Consider the following 11,614-nt stretch of genomic DNA (forward strand, 5'->3'; position numbering starts at 1 on the left):
ATTTAGCCGTTTCAACAGGCAACATGCTTTTTTTTTTAATTACCAGTTTTATTTGCTTCTCAGGCTTTTATCAATACTATTAATTGGTTGTTTTTTTTTTTTTTTTAGAATGCTCAACACCAAGACACCAAAGGGCAGGGTGAAACTGCCCCCCCCCCCTACAGAAAATAATTTTATTTCGGTGTTACATTTTCTACTGAAGCGAATCCCCCCCCCCCTGGATTCTGAAAACAAATCTTTGCCCCGTCTCCTGTATTTTCTGGAATTGTTACCCTTGACTTACCGTCCCAATCAGTGAATATTGGCTACCAAAGGTCTAACTCATGTGTTTAAGTTTACTTTTTTGAATTTTTCTTTCTATTTTAAACCCCAGTTTCCCCTTACAAATCATAAACCATTTTTTTCTACTCTATTTGAGGTAGTATAATTTCTGTAGCACCAGCGATGATTTGAAAGATGCTTTTAATTTTTAGTGCTTCCATTGAAAAACTATAATTTGCCCCTCCCCTAAATGCCGAAAAATGTCCCCTTTCCCTCCCCCTTCTTACAAAACGTTCCTCAATACACGCCACAGTGCATTTTCAATAATAAAAGCTACCAGTGGTGTCGTTTCGAGGGGGTAAGGGGGTCAGTTGCCCTCCAATAATGTGTAGAAACAATTATTATACAGCCCATACCCCTTGGCTCTCTGGATGTAGACCCCTCTTTTCCCCGCCCAATAAAAATGATGGAGCTATACCCCTGAAAACTACACGCGTCAGTGGTACCAATTCATAAAAATGTAAAAATTGTGAGGATTTTTTTACATTTATTAATGCTAAAGAAATTGTTTTGAAGTTTAGGGAGGGCAATCTATTCCACCTCCTCCAAAAATAGGTGTTTTGAAAATATTAGAGGGTGAATGCTCTTAAATAGGATTTATGCGTCGTTAAAATGACGCAAAAAATACTAGCCAAATTTTGAAAGTAGTTGCTTGTTTTCATTCTAGACCTGGTTTATCTACTGCTACCACTTCTAACAACCAGCAATAACCCGCGTTAGGCAAAACTACGCATGCTGCTCCTCCCTCCCAATAAGCCTCCCTCTTTACATCCTCTCAAGAAGTTACCATTTCCCTTGAATCTTTCCATGCGACATTCTCCAACCCCATTCGGGAACGCTCTGCTTTCTGTTTGGCCCTAAATGGTTGGCAAAAAAGGTTGATCTTGGCACTCTGTTATCCATCGTCCGCAGAACATATTTTATCCATCTTAATCTATCTCTCATTATGACCCTAAAAATCGGGACTGAACCGTGTTTTTTTGCATCTTACTGTTTGAGATACGGTCAGTCAGTCGGGTTCCCGAAACAATCCGTTGGCAAGTTCTCTGGGAAACATCTGGCAAATCCTCCTCCGTTTTTTGGAGGGCCCACGCTTCAGAACCATACTTTACCACCGTCATTACCAAAACTTCCAGTATTCTAATCTTGGTTCGCAGATATTTCTTCCTATTCGTCCATCTTTTTTCAAATGTGAAAAAACACCATGAGCCACGGCTATTCTACTTTTAAAATCTTCACTGCACCCATCGTCTTTACTAATGTCACTTGATCGATCTTTTCATTACCCAGCATCACTTCTTCACCTTCACTTATTCCTCGTCTTAATGAGTCAGTCTTTTTAACATTTATTTCAAACCTATTTTTGCACCCTGAACTAACAAAACCTCTAAAAATTTATTGATTTTGCTCAATGTTTCATCTAGGATGTTTAAATAATCAACATAATCTAAGTCCAGGAAAGTTTTTCTTCCCCATTTGATACTGTGTTCTCCCATTGCCTTTGCTGTGCTCCTTTGTACAAAGTCAGTCAAAACAATCCATATAAATTGGAATAGGACGCAACCATGCTTAACTACCGATTTAATGCGAAACCATCTACTAACCTCATTTCTACCTTAACCACAGCAGTGTTATTCTCGTACTTAGCGCTAATCACTTTAATGTATTTATCTGTTATACCGTACAAGGATATGACCTTCGCTAAATCTCTTCTATCAGCTGAATCAAACACTTGCTTATAATCTTTAAAACAGAGGACTAATCTAAGAGTAAAAATTTGGTTGACACATCATCTCCCAGTCCTAAAACCACCCTCTTATTCTTTTAAAACTTTATCTAGAGTAACTCTAAGTCTAAAAATTTCATCATGCTAAATAATTTGCTTCCTACAGAAAACAAGCTAATGCCTCAATAATTACCACACTCACTCTTATTTTGGGGTTCGATTAGAGTTTTCCTAAATTGATAGGCAATTCCCTTTTTTCAGAACTCATATTTATAATCTATAGTAACTTGTCTCTAACTTTATAACCTTAAAAAACTCATTTACCACACTATCAGCACCTGGGGCCTTATTTGTTTTTATACTTTTTTTTTATCCTTTTTAATACTATAACTAATTCTTCCTCATAAAATAAATCGTCCTTCACATCCAAAGTAGCACAAACTTTTTATTTCTTTTCTTTATCTTTTCCTATAGCTCTTTAGAACGTTCTTAAAATGTTTTACCCATCTCTCATTAACTCTTTTTTTTTATCACTAGTTATAGCCCCGTTCCTATCTTTAAGTGGGATTCCCTCTCAGTTTAGTAACATGTCAGTACAATGTTTTACTAATATGCCGTCTGTCTGAATTGTCCAGATTTTCAGGAATTTTATCAAGGCCTCCACTTTATACTTCCTCAACTCATATTTTAATTTGTCTCCACTTTCTTTACAATCCTCTCAATTTCGTAAGATCTATCACTCAAGTACTAGTTGTACAAGCCCCTCCTCCTCTCCGTTTAAAATGATGCATTTTCACCTAATGTTCCTAGCTGCGTTTCTAACTTTCTTCCCTAAAACACCAACAGTGACTTCAAGAGCTATTTTCCTAAAATTATTACGTCCATCTTCTGCACTGTCAAGTTTGAAACTCTTCGCTTTAAGCATTCAACTGTTCTCAAATTCTCATCCTGGAGCCTCATCACCGTCATAGCTTCCCGCGAGGTAGTTACCATTCCTAAATTTCCGCTTTTGATTAATCCTAAGCAATACTAGATGGTGATCTTTACTTTCAACATCATTAACAGCACTCCTATATACCCTAGTATCTTGTATCGATGCTAGTCTTCGGTTTATAACAAAATAATCAATAAGGTTACCTGTCTTACTATCACATGAATACCATGAATACCATGAACAAATACTTTATTTGTTATAACTGGATTCTTATACGTACAAAATTGCAGCAGTCTGTACTCTGTAACCATTACTGTTTTCTTTTCCTACACCAAATAAACCTGACCTACGATACCATCTATCTCTATTTCTACCGGCCTGGGCATTCAAATCTGCTAATAAAATACCAATGTTTCTACCTGGGACGCTCTTTGTTAGTTCCTGTAATTTGAAGTAGAATTCGACTGATTCCCTGTACTTTTTCTCATATAATTAGCAATTAGAAGTCTAGTATTAATATCTTCTCAACCTAAGCAAGACTTGGCAGCTTCATTATTCATCATGAGCCCTACTCTCTGCCAATGAGCCCTGTCCTTCCTGCCTTAGCAAATAAACTTATATCACCTAATTTCATGTTTTCACCCTTTGGATATGAGTTTCTGAAACCCCACCTCGAATAAGACCAATACATGGCTTATCAATAATGAAAATGGTGGCTTTAGTTATTACTTAGGCACCTGAGAAGGATATATTCTGGCAAGTGGTCTCCAAAATGTTGGAATTTCTATGAATTTCAGCTAAGTTCTCACTAAGACATCCTTTTGGCTTTCAACAATTAGCTTCCTGGATTATTTATTCGTTACATCATAAAAAATCATTAGAATTAGGACAATATCACTAGTTTAGGAAAAAATCACTGGTGAAAAAAACACTAGGTAATAAATAAAAGTCACTAGAAATACTGACAAATCACTAGAGTTGGCAACCTTGTAGCCACCCATGACAATGGGATAGGATATATAAAGATTCTTGAGAGCCATTGATTGTGTACAAGGTGTTGAGAGTTATCGACGTTTAAATGGCTATGTCTTGTTTACAGGTTCTGGTAGGAATCCTTTCGCCCAGCATTGCAACAGCTGGAAACAAACTCCAGCCCTGTATTAGCAAGCAGAGATCAATTCACTACCCTACCACAGAATCCACGACAATAGGCTGAGTAAGAATTTTTCATGAGATTACAAAAAGGGAGATAATTTATCAAAGAGATCCCCAACGCTAAAAAAGACAAAAAAAATCCTTCTATCTAACTCCAAACATTAGAAAATTTCAGTTTTAACTTTTCCATTTTTAAACTTAATCAATAAAAGGATTCATGCTGTCACTGCTTCAAGACCGGTCTAAGCTCATTTTTTTCTCACAAACAGGGGTGAACGTATTAGACCACTTGTACTACAAAGCTCGGAGGCAGCTCGTTCAATCCTTAAATTTTAAGATCTACTGTATGAAATTCCTGAAGTTGCTTGTGGTAGTATATTCTGTAACTTTTCTCAGTCAGTCATTCGACATCACCCGGTTAGTTTCACTTGATCGCTCGAGTCTCCAGTTAGTATAGTTTTTGCCTCGAGTTCTTAGGGCTGGTTCCATCCATAATTTTAAGATCCATTGTATGGAATTCCTGAAGTTGCTTGTTATAGTCCATTCTAGAACTTATCACAGTTAGGCATGCAACGTCACCAGGTTAGGTGCACTTGATCACTCGAATTTCTAACTAATATGGTTTTTAGCGTCGAGGACTTAGGGGTTCGTTCGATCCCTAGTTTTAAGATTCACAGTATTGAATTTCTGAAGTTGCTCTCTGTAGTCCATTCTAAAACTTGTCTCAGTCAGTCATTCAACGTCTTCAAGTTAAGTGCACTTGATCATTTGAGTTTCAAACTAGTATTGTATTAGCACCAATTTTTAATAGACAGCCTTGTATGTACTTAAAACGCTGCCATAGCACCAACTTGTTTACCTTACCTTAGACCTTAGATCCTCTTGTGCCTCCAGAGGTGCTTAGGGCACCCAAGAAGAGTCACCGGTCATCTCTCATCTCTGCGGCCACCCAGACACCTTCCCTTTCAGGTTGGACATCTTCCCATTCAGGTTTATAAAATTAGACAGCAACCCTAGGTCAATATATTTACAATTCGCCATATATAGAAATGCTTATTCGCTGAAATATGCGATATTTGCAGCTGTGTGCGATTTTCTGATAAAACCTATCCGATTTTTCCAATTACCGTCGGAATTCCTGAATGTCAGTTTCTCTGACACGTTGGGATTATACATCCCATTAAAACTAATGATATGCTAACCATTATTATATTTTAAATAATTATACTTTAACATGTGATTTTTTCAGTCTGATTTTTTTACTGTGATATTTTGAAAAAAAAAAAAAACAAGAAAAAAAACTCGTATATATGTGAATTCAGGGTAAGTATTATTTATTAGAGACCTCAAGCATGTATCTTCAGATAAATATTTGTGCTGAACTACAGATGAAAAGTCGTAATCAAAAGAAGTTCCGCTGACTATCGTTTCAGTTATGTATCGGTTCAACAGCACATTCTTGAGGATGAAAAAAACACAAACAGAATTCCTTTCATACACCCTTTAATCGAGTGAAGCTCTGTATTCAAGGTATCTCCATCCCTATGTCTCATTTTACTCCAGTGCCTGAATAAATTCTTGTTCAAACGTACATTATTATTAATGAGATTTCTGCTAAGCCTTCATGTAGACGCCGCTTTAAAGATGGCCGTTACAAACAAAGGTATTTATATCTGAAAAAATTCCAAACACCTTCCCAAAAGGTCATTGAGATTCTGCACTCATTCATGAGAGTTTAATTCTCCTTCCTCAACTACCTCCCAAGACAGACTAAGGATAGACTATTTGCTATCTATAGTTTTACCCAGTAATGTCAAGGATCTTTAGCACTTAAGAACATTTCTTATATCATTTCTAAATGACCATTAATCAAAAGAGGTTAAACATGTCTATATGTTTGAAATTTATGACGGCACAGATGAGCTAGAGAGGTATTGGCTCACGGACTCCACTTTTGAACTCAAACCTTTTTTTTGCTCGACTGGTAGTTTCAGATAAAGAAATCAAACTAGTACCAGTGACTTTCTTATGGCAGTTTCTTTGAAAACGACCTTGCCCATTTCCCTCAGCCATTTGAAGCACTCGCAGTCTAGAACCATACTTAAAGGCTCTCGCCGACGCGGCTTCTAGCATTCTAATCTTAATTCTAAGGCTGAACTTCATATTCTGCAGAACTGTATTAGTGCTATTCAACTTCTGAAATCTTCACCGAAACCATCATTTTCAAACAGTTCGTGGTAACGAACTGTAAGTAAGGAGCGACCCGGCTCAATGGTAACCGAAACTCTAAAAAACGGAATTTTTATACAAATAGATGTATAAAAAGAATTTAACTTTAATTTTTACTTAAAATGTAGACGTTTCATCAAGTTTAACTTTACTCATCAAAGGTTATGCACTAGAGAAAATTTGGCGGATTATCGAGAAAATAATAACAGACCCCCTAAAAAGTATAGAAATTTATTGAAAATCACACCATCATATTCAGTGTATCAGAGAACCCTACTGTAGAAGTTTCGAGCTCCTATCTACAAAAATGTGGAATTTTGCATTTTTTGCCAGAAGAAAGATTTGTTGTTTTTTTTCCCCAGGGGTGATCGTATTGACCCAGTTGTCCTAGAATATTGTAGGAGGGCTCATTGGAACGGAAATTAAAAATTATAGTGCCCTTTTTAAGTGACCAAAAAAATGGATGGCAACTTGGCCCCCTCCCACGCTCAATTTTTTCCCAAAGTAACCCGATCAAAATTTTGAGATAGCCATTTTGTTCAGCATAGTCGAAAATCTAATAAATATGTCTTTTAAGATGACTTAATCCCCCACAGTTCCCAGGGGAATGGCTGCAAGTTATGAACTTTGCCTATTGCTTACATATTGTATTGGTTATTGGGAAGTATACAGACATTTTCAGGAAGAATTTTTTTCAGGTAGGGGGGGGGGGCTGAAAGTGGGGGTTACTCGGGAGAATCTTTCCGTGGAGGATGTTTCTTTGGGGTAAGGGACATTTCTATGAAGGGGGCGCCGGATTTCCAAGCATTATTTAAAATACGATCAGAAATTAAATTTAAAAAAACAAGTTTTTCCAACTGAAAGTAAGAAGCAACATTAGAACTTAAAATGAACAGAAATTATTACGTATATGAGGGGGTCTCCCCCAAGTCAATACCTCGCTCTTTACGCTATAGTTTTTTTTAGTGCTTTCAAAAGAGCTATCTATTCTAATTAACGGCCTGTGTGATTAAGGGGTCATTTTTAAAGAATTGGAAAAAAAATTTGAACTTTAGCTTAAAGAGCAAGGTATCAACTAGGGGGCAAACCCCCTAATATAAGTATTAAAAATACATGAATATAGAAGTTCGTTACGTAATTTAATTGGTAAGCTACTTATATTTATTACTAATAAAACGTTCGTAAATAAAGTTTAACAAGTTTCGAGAAGGCCATTTAAACAAATAAAAATAAAATTAATATACAAAGTTCATTTTAATTATTCATGAACGGTGAGCCAAAATCAAAACCTGTATTAATTAAAAAAAGTTCACAAATGAAATAAAAAAAAACAAGTTTTTTAAACTGAAAGTAAGGAGCGACATTAAAACTTAAAACGAGCAGAAATTATTCCGTATATGGAAGGGGCTTTCCCCTCCTTAACGCCTCGCTCTTTACGCTAAAGTTTGAATCTGTCTCAAAACTTTATTTTTTAAAACAATAAAAAAACTTTAGCGTAAAGAGCGAGGCGTTGAGGAGGGAAAGCCCCTTCCATATACGGAATAATTTCGGAATAAAGAACGGAATAATACGTATTATCACACCGTCAGATTCAGCGTATCAGAAAACCCTATAACATAGGTTTCAAGCTCATATCTGCAAAAATCTGCAACTTTTTATTTTTTGCCAGAAGAAAAATATACGAATATAGAAGTTCGTTACGTACGTTAATTTGTAAATTACGTCAGAACCAAATTTAGAGACAGCCATTTAGCAAAAGAAAAGTAAAATTTTTATGCAAATTTTGTTTACTTATTCAATGACGGTGAGCCAAAATAAAGCTGCATTAACTAAAAAACGATCAGAAATTAAATAAAAAAAACAAGTTTTTTAAACTGAAAGTAAGGAGCGACATTAAAACTTAAAACGAACAGAAATTATTCCGTATATGAAAGGGGCTGTCCCCTCCTCAACGCCTCGCTCTTTACGCTAAAGTTTGACTCTGTCTCACAACTTTATTTTTTAAAACAATAAAAAACTTTAGCGTAAAGAGCGAGGCGTTGAGGAGGGGACAGCCCCTTTCATATACGGAATAATTTCTGTTCGTTTTAAGTTTTAATGTCGCTCCTTACTTTCAGTTTAAAAAACTTGTTTTTTTTTATTTAATTTCTAATAATGACCCTAGGTGATTGAATATTTCAGCTCAATCAAATTCCTCATTACCAAACTTCACTTCTTCATTCTACTTTCCTTCTAACTTAAGCAACTTAATCTTAATACGATTTTAGGCACTTTTGTATGTATTTACATCAGCAAGAGCTGACTAAAGAAGTAATGCCAGATCAATCACCTCTAACTCATCACACATTCATACTTGCAAACGATACACTAAAATAGGTATATAATTCATTATAAGATACAGAAAGAAGTTAAACAGACCAGAAGGCACCCCCCCCCAAAAAAAACGAACAGAGAAAGCCCAAGAAATATATTCTTTCACGAAGTCCACTGTAAGTCCGATTTTGTAACTACAAAATAATAACCTGTACCATCGATATTCCACTTTAGCAATCTTCTCCGAACCATCATTCTCTCTAATAATGACTCCAGGCGATTGAATGTTTCAACTCAATCAATTTCCTCATTACCAAACTTCTCTTCTTTATTCTCATTTACTTCTATCTTAAGCAACTTGATCTTTATAAGATTTTCGGCACTTTTGTTGGCCTCTCCATCAGCAGGAGTTGACCTCTGAACAAGCAATACCAGACCAATGAACTCTGACTCATTACACATTCATGGTATCAGATAATACACTACAATAGGTATGCAGTTCATTATAAATAACATAGCAGGAATAAGTTAAATAGACAAGAAGATACCCACCCCCCTAAAAAAAAAAAAAAAAAAAAAAAAGCCTAAGAGATATATTCTTTCACGAAATCCACTATAATGCTCTATCATTGACTAGGCTAGTATTCTTCAAGGGGTAATACTTCTCAAGGTAACCCTGCAACGCTATTTGCAGTCACTGTTCTACCTAGAAAACCTCGTAAAAAGTTTACAAGATCGATGAAAATATTGGTTGCAACGGGAAGGATTACTTTTCCGGAATAGAGAAAGAAGCTTGTGGTGAAGCTGGAAACAACATGTGGCCGAACTCTGACAAAACCAAACAAATTGTTTCGCTTATACCTAGGCTATCCTCGTCGGGATGTTTTTCTGGTGTAGGTAAGATTCCTAAAAAGCTCGTTAGAAAGTCTGTAGCTCCTAAAATCATACAATTCCCAGTATTCAAAGACCCCTCCTTACTCCCTACTGATGAAGAAATATAAAATTGCTTTTTCACCAGGAGAGAAGAAAGAAATGACAAATATAGAAAGTGCTATTTAACGATGCATGCAAAAACACATAAGATATAAAACGACAAATAGAAAGGAAACACCATCAAGTTCCTTTTCTTGTCGGAGGGAGAAATAGGAATTATCACCAAAGGAAATGGAAAATTTGACTTACATACAGAAAAATAGATAGAAAATTCACATTATATTGGAACCCATCTTGTGAAAAAAAGAAATAGAATCTGTAAACTTTGTTCAGTTACTACTATAAACTTTCATTTGCTAAACGAAATGACACTAGCTACGACGCTACTCAGTCAATTTTTAGTAAGTGGTAACCTTTTCAACAATAAAAAAGACGCTCCAGTCGGAAAGTGTATTGTTGAAGTGACCTAATTGGCCACCTCTACTATATATATTTATAGACAAAATTTACTCTGGTAAAATGCCAAATTTTTGTTTACATTTACAAGAATCGGGATAAATTTGGGTTGCTTCCATCGTCGTTGTAACAGTAGCAGCACCTAGTCAAGAGCAAACCACAATCCATAGTAGTCAAAATTGGAACAAAAACAGGTTTTTAATGAAATTGCTTAGCATTTTCTGTGTACCACTATTTTGGAGATTGTAATTTTCGGATTTAACTGAATAGTAATTTGCATTTACGAGAATAGGTTTTTAAGAATTCAGAAAAAGAGCCTGAAAATCCTCAAAATAAAGTCAAATTGAAATAAAAATAAACTGTTGAAAATCACCACTTTAAAAAACCCTTAACCAAGGTATACAGCCCCGTCCCCCTGGCCAAGAAAGCAATTAATTTTTCACAAGGTTTGAACTAAGGTAAAGCCGATTCTCCATCTTCTTTTCTTTAAGGAACTCGTTGAAGGTCCCATTATAACGATTTAATGCATTGCCGAGTGCTTTTCATCAATCCAACTTGGACCCAAGTAAAACTAAGACGTTTTCGAATCGACTGAGAAGAAGTCATAAGAAGTATTCAAAGGATATACCAAACCCCAAAGGAGATGGTGAACATTGAAGCCATTTATAGATCTGTGAGGAGAAATGTATGCAGCTGCGTTAGCATGAGATGGCTTAGTGCTACGGTGAGTTTACTGGTAATTGTAGAACACAGTTTATAGAATTCTATAAACTGTGATAATTCTATAAACTGTTTTGTAGAACTAGTATCAAACAGTTCGTGGTAACGAACTGTAAGTACGGAGCGACCCGGCTCAATGGTAACCGAAACTCTAAATAACGGAATTTTGATACCAATAGATACATAAAAAAAATCCAATTTTAATGCTGATTTCAAATATATAAGTTTCATCAAGTTTAGTCTTACCCATCAAAAGTTAAGTGCCTGACAAAATCTGGCTGATTTTAGAAAAAAGGGGGAAAGACCCCCTAAAAGCTATAGAACCTTAATGAAAATTACACCATTATAGTCAGCGTATCAGAGAACCCTACTGTAGATGTTTCAAGCACCTATTTACAAAAATGTGGAATTTTGTATTTTTTGCCAGAAGAAAGATCACGGATGCAAGTTTATTTGTTTTTTTTTTTCCCAGAGGTGATCGTATCGACCCAGTGGTCCTAGAATATCTTGGGAAGGTTCATCGGAACGGAAATTAAAAGTTCTAGTGCCCTATTTAAGTGACCAAAAAAAGTGGAGGGCAACTAGGCCCCTTCCAAGCTCAATTTTTCCCAAAGTCACCCAATCAAAATTTTGACATAGCCATTTTGTTCAGCATGGTCGAAAATATGATAACTATGTCTTTTAGAATGACTTTATCCCCCGAAGTCCCCGGGGGAGGGCTGAAAGTTATGAACTTCACCCAATGTTAACATATAGTATTCGTTATTGGGAAGTATACAGACAATTTCAGGGGGTATTTTTTCTGGTAGGTGAGGGGGGGGGGGGTC

Source organism: Artemia sp. Qi Xiang Cuo, chromosome 2 (assembly GCF_049724085.1).
Source record: "Artemia sp. Qi Xiang Cuo chromosome 2, ASM4972408v1, whole genome shotgun sequence".
Lineage (NCBI taxonomy): Eukaryota > Metazoa > Arthropoda > Branchiopoda > Anostraca > Artemiidae > Artemia > Artemia sp. Qi Xiang Cuo.